The following is an 8819-nucleotide window of genomic DNA, read 5'->3' on the forward strand; positions in this document are numbered from 1 at the left end:
AATCCTGGGTCCTCTGCAAGATCAGCAACGACCGGGCAACCCCGAGACATCTCTCCAGCCCTAGAAATCTCTCTCGTTTACGTCACCATTTTTGAAGTCTTTGCTACTTCTCATCTTTGGCCTTGTCTACTGTATGGTCTGATCCACAAGTTGCCCCGGGTGGGTGGGAGTCACTCTAATATACACAAAATGCCATTGGCGGGGGCTCATTGCTGAATGGGGAATACCAGCTCCGTAGACCCTTTCTGGGTAGGAAGTCCTGGGAATGAACCATAGTCAGAGATCACAGGACATAGAGGGGAGCCAGGAGAGAAGTGGGAAGCAGGAACCACGAGACAGCAGGAGTCAGAAGAGGAGAAACCAGAAGGGTCAGCTGGTGACACCACCACCATCACAGGCAAAGTGTAAAAGAGTCTAGTCCCCGTTCAGCCAGAGCCTGGGAAGACGCCTCAGCCTATACCCCAGGGTGGTCAACATTAGAATTGTCATTTAAATCATAGATGCTTCCTAGAAGACGGTTCTTGTTTCCACAACAAGCTTGGCTCTCCTTTTTGGCCTATTTTTGTTGGCTTGTTTCAAAACAGAATCTCACGTCGCCGAGGCTAGCCTTGACATTGATTATGTAGCCCAGGATGAGCTTGAACTTCTGTTCCTCCTGCCTCTATCTCCCGACGGCTGGGATTACAGGTATGTGAGGCCTGTATGTCTGGTGTACAGGGTTCTGGGGACCAAATGCAGGGCTTCCAGAATGCCCAGCAAGCATTCTACCAATTGAGCTACAGCCCCCACTAGAGTATTGGATTTCCCAGAGACTCCCAAAGCATCCCTGAGGTCACCTGAATGCACCTCATCCATTTTCAAACTTCAGCGCCTGGCAAGGCTGACTAAGTACCTTTGAGAGACAGTTGGTCAGCACATTCAGACTGGAGCCAAGCTTTCCTTTCTTCTCCTTTTCCGAGATAGGATCTTACTCTGTAGCCCTGGCTGCCCTTGAGTTCCTCATTCAACCTCTACCAAACCCTGAGTGGTAGAGTCACAGGCATGACCCACTGTGCCCAGCTTCTCTCTTACGTTTTTGTCATTGCTTCGTTTACCGTCATTTGTGCGCGTGCCATAGGGACCCGGAGGTCACAGGTCACGCGAGAGTGGCTTCCGCTCTTCTATCATGAAGAGTCCCAGGATCCCAGGGCTTGAACTAGGATTGAGGCCTTAGCGGCTTCTTCACCTGTCAAGCCACCTCTCTGGTCCCTCCTGATCTATTCGAGATCACCTCAAATAGATGGATCTGACCTTGAACCTGCTATGTAGCTGAGGAGAACCTACAACCCTTGTTTTTCGAGAAAGTTTTTCTGTGTAGCCTGGCTGTCCTCGAACTCAGAGATCCGACACATACCTCTGCCTCCAGGTGCTGAGATTAAAGGCTGCACCACCACCACCTGGCTAGCCTTGAACTCTCCATCCTATTGTATCCACCTCCCAAGGGCTTTACCCTCAGCTGTGCACTTGAACACTATTGCTCTTGGTCCACTTCTGTTCCTCCAGAGAAGCACCACTACTCTGGACAAAGATGTTTACTCTACCTGACCACCCGCATGGCCAGCTGACCACCCACCTAACCAACCACCAGCTAGCTCCCTGGCTATGTCAGCGGCTGCCTGAAGTAATAGAGTAATCTTTTTTTTTTTTTCTCTTCTTTTTTTTTTCGGAGCTGGAGACCGAACCCAGGGCCTTGCGCTTGCTAGGCAAGCGCTCTACCACTGAGCTAAATCCCCAACCCCCTAGAGTAATCTTTACATTGCTGTGATAAAGTTCACTGACCAGAAGCAGGTCGAGGGAAGAAGGCTGTGTTTTGGCTTCTATAATCCGAGGGGCTACAGTGCATCCCAGTAGGAAGGCTTAGGAATGGGTCTGTGAGGCCAACCTGGGAATCAGGAGGCAGACCAATCACATTTTCATCCGCACCCAGGAAGCAGAGAGGGAAGGAGGAGACTAGGGGTGGGCCTTAAACTTGCTGGCTCTGAGGATGTACTTCCTCTAGAAGGCTTCACCCCCTAAAGGTCCTCTAGCCGTCCAAAACAGTACCACCAAATGGAGACCAAATGTTCAAGCACAGGAGCCTAGGTGGGGATAGTCGTTTGAATAAGAACTGTCCCCATAGGGTCCATTATTTGAACACTCAATCCCTAGTTGGTGCTGTTTGGGGAGATTTCGGTGGCACAGGCTTGGAAGGCAGGAAGTCCATGGCAAAGTCTTTCAGAGTGGAAATCCTTCCATTACATCCAGATCACTCTCTCTCTCTGCTTCTCTACCAAGGATGTGAGCTCTTAGTTTCCTGTCCCTTCAGCCTGCCTCCTGCTTACTGCCATGGTTCCCCACCATGACAGAACTGTGAGCTCAAACAAACTCTTTTTTTTTTTCCTATAAGTTGCTTTGGTTATGGTATTTACTTATTCACAGCAACAGAAAAGTGACTGTTGGTGGGAGACATTTGTCACTCAAACCACCACAGGCTGGAATGGCCCGGCAGGAGCCTGGACACGCAGGAACTGCGGTTTCTATTCCCATGTTATCCTCTGAGCAGTTGCAGGAGCCAGCAGACATGAGCACCTGTGAACCCCGGGTTCCTCAAGCATTAGCTAGACTGTGGGTCTGCTGTGAATGTGTCAATCAACAAGCAGGTTCAAAGGTCAGGTGTGACTGTCTGCACTTAGAAGGCAGAGAGGCAGGTGGAACTCTGCAAGTTCAAGGCTAGCCTGGTCTACATAGTGAGACCCTGTCTCAGGAAACAAAACATCAAAAACAAAATCAAAAACCAAGCAGACAAACAGCTCAGAGTCTAACACACTGTAGGCGTTGAATAAAAGCTTGAGTTTCTTCCCTTCTTTCAGAGACAATTAGGGCTTAGAAGAAAAATCTGCTTTTACTGAGGATGGGAGGGCTGTACACTGCCCCTTCTCAGAACACTGGTTGTACGATGGGGTGACCATAGGTAGCCTGTTTGTGAAAAGCCAGTGCCTGGATTCCTTCTTTTAAAAACCTTTTTTCCCTTGTTTTGGTTTTTTGAGGCAGGGTTTTTCTGTGTAGCACTGACTGTCATGGAGCTCCCTCTGTAGACCAGGCTGGCCTCAAACACTGAGATCTGCCTGTTTCTGCTGGATTAAGGCACCCCTGCTACTGCTACCACCACCACCACCACTCTAAATTTTCCCCTTTTAATTAAAAAAAATAGTTTTTAAAAAGAATTTTTAAAAAAGACTTTATTTTAAAAAGTATTTTCCCGCAACTCTGTCTGTGCATCACATGCATTCATCCTGGGTGCCCACAGAGGCCAGAAACAAGGAGTCAGATTTCCCTGGACTGGAGTTACAGTGGGACTGGGAATCAAACCCCAATCTTCCAGAAGAACAGCCAGTGTTCTCAAGTGCCAAGCCAGCTCTCTAGTCCCAATTATTCTTATTTTAAGAATAATTCTTATGTGTTTGTGTGTCTGTCCGTGGGTTTGTGAATACACCTGTGGTGCCCAAAGAGATCCAGGCGGCCATTGATCCCCTGCAGCTGGATTTTGTGAGCCGTGGGCTCTGGGAACAGAACTCCCACCCTTTGAGAAACAACACTTGCTCTTTTTTTTTAAACATTTATTTATTTAATGTATAGGCTGGGATTTTAACTCAGGACTTCTAGAAGGGCAGCCAATGCTCTTAACCACTGAGTCATCTCTCCAGCACCCTGGCTTTATTTTTCATAGTCCTTTAATTATTTTATATGATGTATAACTCTTGCCAAGAAGTTTTGCATCCAAAGCTGACTGCACTCCCTTGGGGTTTTCTTAAGTAGGGCTAGAAACTGACATTAGGGTCTGTAATGCCAAATGCAGCCTGCTCTGCAAACCCTCAGTTCTCCAAAGACTAGAGAATATTTGATTTAATGGAAAGTGTTTTATGGGCACCACAGACCTGGCTGAACCTTATTCTGGTCTTTAATTTAGGGAAGAATTAATGTCCTATACAAAAATCTCCTGACATTCTCCTTAACTTTGCCATGGTCTGGCCGTGGTACATGAGTATTCATACACAGACAGACACATGCACAGACAGATACATACATAGACACATGCACAGACAAACACACATTCAAGGATACACACATGGATGCACATACGTATATACCCACAGACATACACAGAGAGAGAGAGAGACACACACACACAGGTGTACACACAGACACACACACACAGACACACACACACAGACACACACATACACAGACACACACAGATATACATACAGACACACACACACAGACACACACACACAGACACACACACAGGTACACACGCACAGACATACACACAGACACATACACAGACATACACACACACAGACACACACACATAGACACACACACAGATACACACACACACAGAGAAACACACAGACACACACAGACACACAGACATACATACAGACACACACACACACACACACACACACACACACATGAACACACACACACTAAGTCTCCTGAATCAGGCTTATGAATAAACCCTGGAATGTCTAAGAGTTGTTTGTTGTTGTTTTTTCTTTTCAATTACAACTCAATTTTTAAAAAAATCCTCATGAAGTCCGAAGTAAGCGATTTCTTTGCTGGCTAAATGAGGCGCCCCACATTCCGAGAGAACACCCTCATGGGTGATTAGAGTAGACGGACAAAGGCCAAAGTCAGTTCCTCCCACATCCCTACCCCCTCCCTGCCACCCTTTCCCTTCACACACACTGGGCTCCTTGGAGGACTTGGGAAGAGTTCACAGCAGGGAGCGAGTGTGTGCAGCCTCTGATTACTCAGGACAGCATTTGGGGATCCCTGCTCATTTCTTGGAGGTTTTACTGGGAATAAAATCTTCAGAACATTCAGTTACCTCTCAATTTCAGAAACAAATATTTTAAAACGTAAATTCGCTCCAAATGCCACATGGAACATAGACGTAGGCGAAAACTGTACTTAGCGTCCAGGTGTGGTGGCATATACCTGTAATCTTGAGTCTCCTGCGGTAAAAGAAGGAATATTAGGAACTCGAGGTCCGCTTCAGCTATATCAATTTGAGGTCATCCTGGGCTACATGAGACCCCTCCCCCCAAAAAAAAAACAAAAACAAAAACCTCCCTGTATTCGCCAAGCAGCCATTGCTACTTGGAAGTTGCTTTGTCATTATGGTTCTAGAGGAAAGGGGACAGAAAGACATACCAAGTAACTGTTAGGGCAAGAGAGGGGAAGAATCAGCACTGAAAGAGGAAAGGTTTGTGTGGCTCACAAATGTGAAGGTTTCAAGTTTGAGGTTGCACATGCTGCTGGCAGCATGGAGCTGTTTCCCTCAGGGCAGCCTGAAAGAGAAAAGGGAAGGGACCAGAGTGCCATCCCCTTCCCCTCAGCCTCTCAATAGCCTAACTTCCTCCCCTTCTTACAGTACCTGCCAACAGTAGCATAGGCTGTGCCCACCAATAAATAGTACCACAGGCTGTGCCTGCCAACAGTACCATAGGCAGGAGACCAAGATTTTAACACATGACCCTTTGGTAGACATTTTAGTTCTCAACTTTAACGGTCAATGGTTGAAGGCAGCTGGACCAGGAAAAGGGGCAGCCAGCAAAGAGGACCATTAGTAGTGCCCACTCTTCCCTAAGACAGCGTTCCAGATGTAGGTAGGGGCACCATATACTGGGAGAACCAGAAGGCTTTTGCTCACTAGCTGGTTAGGTTTCCTGAGGAGGTGATTTTGCAGCCAACACAGGTGAATGGCATCAGGGTTCAAGGGCCCCACAGTGCCCCTCCCCACCTTCCAAATTACCATCAGCTCTGAGGTATATCCAACAATCTAGCCTGGTAAAACGGGATTCTGGGATCTTGATCTTTTAACCAAGAAGGGGCTTCAGGATTACCATTTATTAGTTAGGTGTCCTCAATTCCAGTCGGCTGATTGATGCAGGGCCTTTGAGAGAGGCTGAGAGGTAAAAACCAAGGACTAACTTTTTGTTACACCTCTATGCAGAGAACAGCAGAACATGTGGTCAGTGGCACGGGATTTCTTTCTTCCGTCCTCCCTCCATTTCTACCATACTCTAACATGTGTGAGGCACCTCACCATTATGTGCTGGGCAGATACAGGCAGAACACGCTCACCTGTTAGGCAGCAGCAGTGAGGGGTGGTCCTGGGCCAGGCTTGCTGCTGTCCTCCCCCATCAGACTAGCCTCAGGGACAGTGTTAAAAGCCACCAAAGTAGCGAGCTGTTTCCTTAATCCAATTCGCAGGCATTTTATGGCTGATTAGACACAGCATCGGAATCTGGGATCCTTTGGTTCATAACAGTGATGCCCTTGGGCCCATTGAGTGCTTTGTATTTTTTCCATCCGGAACCCTGCAGAGCCAAATTAATCAAGCAATCCTTTACAAACTACCATCAAAATGATGTCTAGACTCTGACCAGTTTCTCCTAGCGGACCCTTGCTGCTTCCGCCCTTGACTAAAAACCCACTCCTGTAAAAAAGGACCTGCTGCTTGCTGCTGCTTGCTGCCTTTGCAGCCCGCCCCCTTGCCAAGCTTGGCCCTCCTGGGTGTGGAGAATTTGGTGTCTGCATGAGGCAGCCCGTCCTCCCTTACAAAGGTTGAACAGTGCCTCTCAACTGCACTCCTCCCCAGTGATCTCCCAGGCCCTAACTATAATTCTGCTATATTTCACTCTCCACCCATAAGCTGTTCTTTTAAGGATGCGAATCAGGGGGCTGGGGATTTAGCTCAGTGGTAGAGCACTTACCTAGGAAGCGCAAGGCCCTGGGTTTGGTCCCCAGCTCTGAAAAAAAGAACCAAAAAAAAAAAAAAAAAAAAAAAAAGGATGTGAATCAGCCAGGTGTGGTGGCATGCTCGTGAGGTAAGGCGGGCAGATTTCAGTTAGAGGCCAGGCTGGTCCACATAGTGAGTCCCAGACCAGCCAGGGATACAGTGAGAATCCATCTCAAACAATGCAATGCAATGCAATACAATTCCAGTCATGCAAACAAACATGCAAGGACAAAATCTCAACTCTTTCCCATGACCCACAAAGCCCTATGAGTTTCACCCCTCACCTGCTATCACTTCGCCCATCAACTACTCTACCATCAGCTGAGTTGGCCTGTGAGCACTTTAGGGTGTGGTAGGCTCCTGCCACAGAAACTCTAGAATACAGTCTAGGCAGTTGCTGATCTTTCTCCCCCTCCCCCTTCCTTCCCCCTCCTCCCTCCCTCCCTCTCTCATCAGGAAACAGAAGCAGACGGGCAGTCCAGACATTCACGGGCCCAGGTTCCTTCCACATTCTTGCTCTGCCATGCCTGAGAAGGCTGTCTTCGTTTGCTGGGACGACAGCCTCGTCTGTATCACGCGACTTTGTGTCACGTGACTTTTCACGGCTGCTGTTTCCTAGTCTTTCCATCCCAGCATCTTGTTTGTTCTGTAAGATGGTCACCCTGTCCCATTCTAGCATCCCACTTACTGGTTCAGTTCAAACCTTGCCTGATGAATTCCTGACCAAAACAAGTTTCCCTGCATACTGCATGAACACACATTTCCTTCCTAAAAACCAGCCCCAGGACATCCTGTTAGCATTCCCCCCCCCCACCCCAGGAAAATATTTAAATTTATTTGTTGCGTCTTTGTTTATGTGGCATTGCAGATAGAACTCAGGCCTTGCAGCATGCCAGCTTAAGGCACTACCGTTGAGCCACATTTCCAGGCCAAAGCCCCTGAGATTTGACCGGGAGTTTGCCCTGTTGCCCTGGGCACAACTCAGCTATTGTGATTCTTATCCCAGAACTAAAATACCCATGGTGATTTGGAATTGCACCACTGTCTGTGTGACAAGTATTTGGTTTGTCCTACAGGGTCAAGGGCAACCAGCATATCATATAACAGTTTCAATTAGTCTTCCCTTGGTGTCCGTGTCGGCCTCTTTGAAAAACTTTCCTAAGTCAACTAGCTTTTCTAGGTAGCCCTCTCTCATAGAGGGGCCATTTCTCCCCTCTATGAGCTCACCAGGGACATCCTGTTTTACTGCATGCTGGAGCAGGGACTGGACACCGGTCTCACGTGTGGGAATGCCGGCTGCGTTCCCAGGCAGAGTCCAGCCCCAATAGACTGTTCGTTCTCGATAGAGACGTCTTAATCTGTCCAATAAGCCAAGGCAATTAACAGATCCAAAGAGGACCAAGAGAAAGAATAGCAGTGGCTACTATGTCTTCAAGCCAAGAGCTCTGAATGCGTTACCTTATTTAAGGCACAACAAGCGCCTTCCATTATGATGCCCAAACTACAGATGAAGAAGGGATTGCTTGAAGTCAGGGCACCGGGACCAGCTCAGAGCTAAGTGGGGAGAGCAGGAACTGAACCCAGTACCGCGTGTTTGGGGAGCACGTGCCCTTTACTCCCGTACTCTCCAGCCTGCACTACACAAACAAGCCGCCCTGTCAAGCCTCATCAACGTCACTGTGGTGCGCTAACAGACTGTGAAGACTGTTAGCCATCTCTGTGTAAAACAAACAAGCTCCGTCATGAGGACCGAGGTGCTAATGTGACCGATTGGCTTGCCGTAACTGACAGGCTGGAAGGGCCCTAAAGGGCATTGGTCCTCTGGGAGACGGGGTAGTTTGGAAGGGCTCTTGTGCGTTGCCCGGGACCTAGACCCCAAGGGCTCAGATGTTCTCTCAACGGAAAGCTCACAGCAGGCAGTCCCAGTGTTTTGACAGCCAGGTGATAAACAGAAGTATTGATTTCAGAGAAACATCCCCGGTCTTTA

General features: G+C 48.2%; 1 long non-coding RNA gene across 2 annotated transcripts in view; it reads right to left on the bottom strand.

The window, feature by feature from the left end:
- Positions 1-3629: 3629 nt before the first annotated feature.
- Positions 3630-8819, bottom strand: part of LOC120096899 (uncharacterized) — a 37994-nt gene continuing 32804 nt past the window's right edge. Inside the window, exons 4-8 of one of the 2 annotated variants that reach the window (XR_015638605.1) lie at positions 6807-6842; positions 6175-6410; positions 5934-5995; positions 5242-5378; positions 3630-5042 (exon numbers count right to left, since the gene is read on the bottom strand). This is a non-coding gene — a long non-coding RNA (uncharacterized LOC120096899). Of the gene's footprint in view, positions 5043-5241; positions 5379-5842; positions 5996-6174; positions 6411-6806; positions 6843-8819 lie in introns of both variants that reach the window. The other variant, XR_015638606.1, reaches the window with a different exon arrangement.

Source organism: Rattus norvegicus, chromosome 15 (assembly GCF_021556685.1).
Source record: "Rattus norvegicus strain SHRSP/BbbUtx chromosome 15, alternate assembly SHRSP_T2T, whole genome shotgun sequence".
Classification (NCBI taxonomy): domain Eukaryota; kingdom Metazoa; phylum Chordata; class Mammalia; order Rodentia; family Muridae; genus Rattus; species Rattus norvegicus.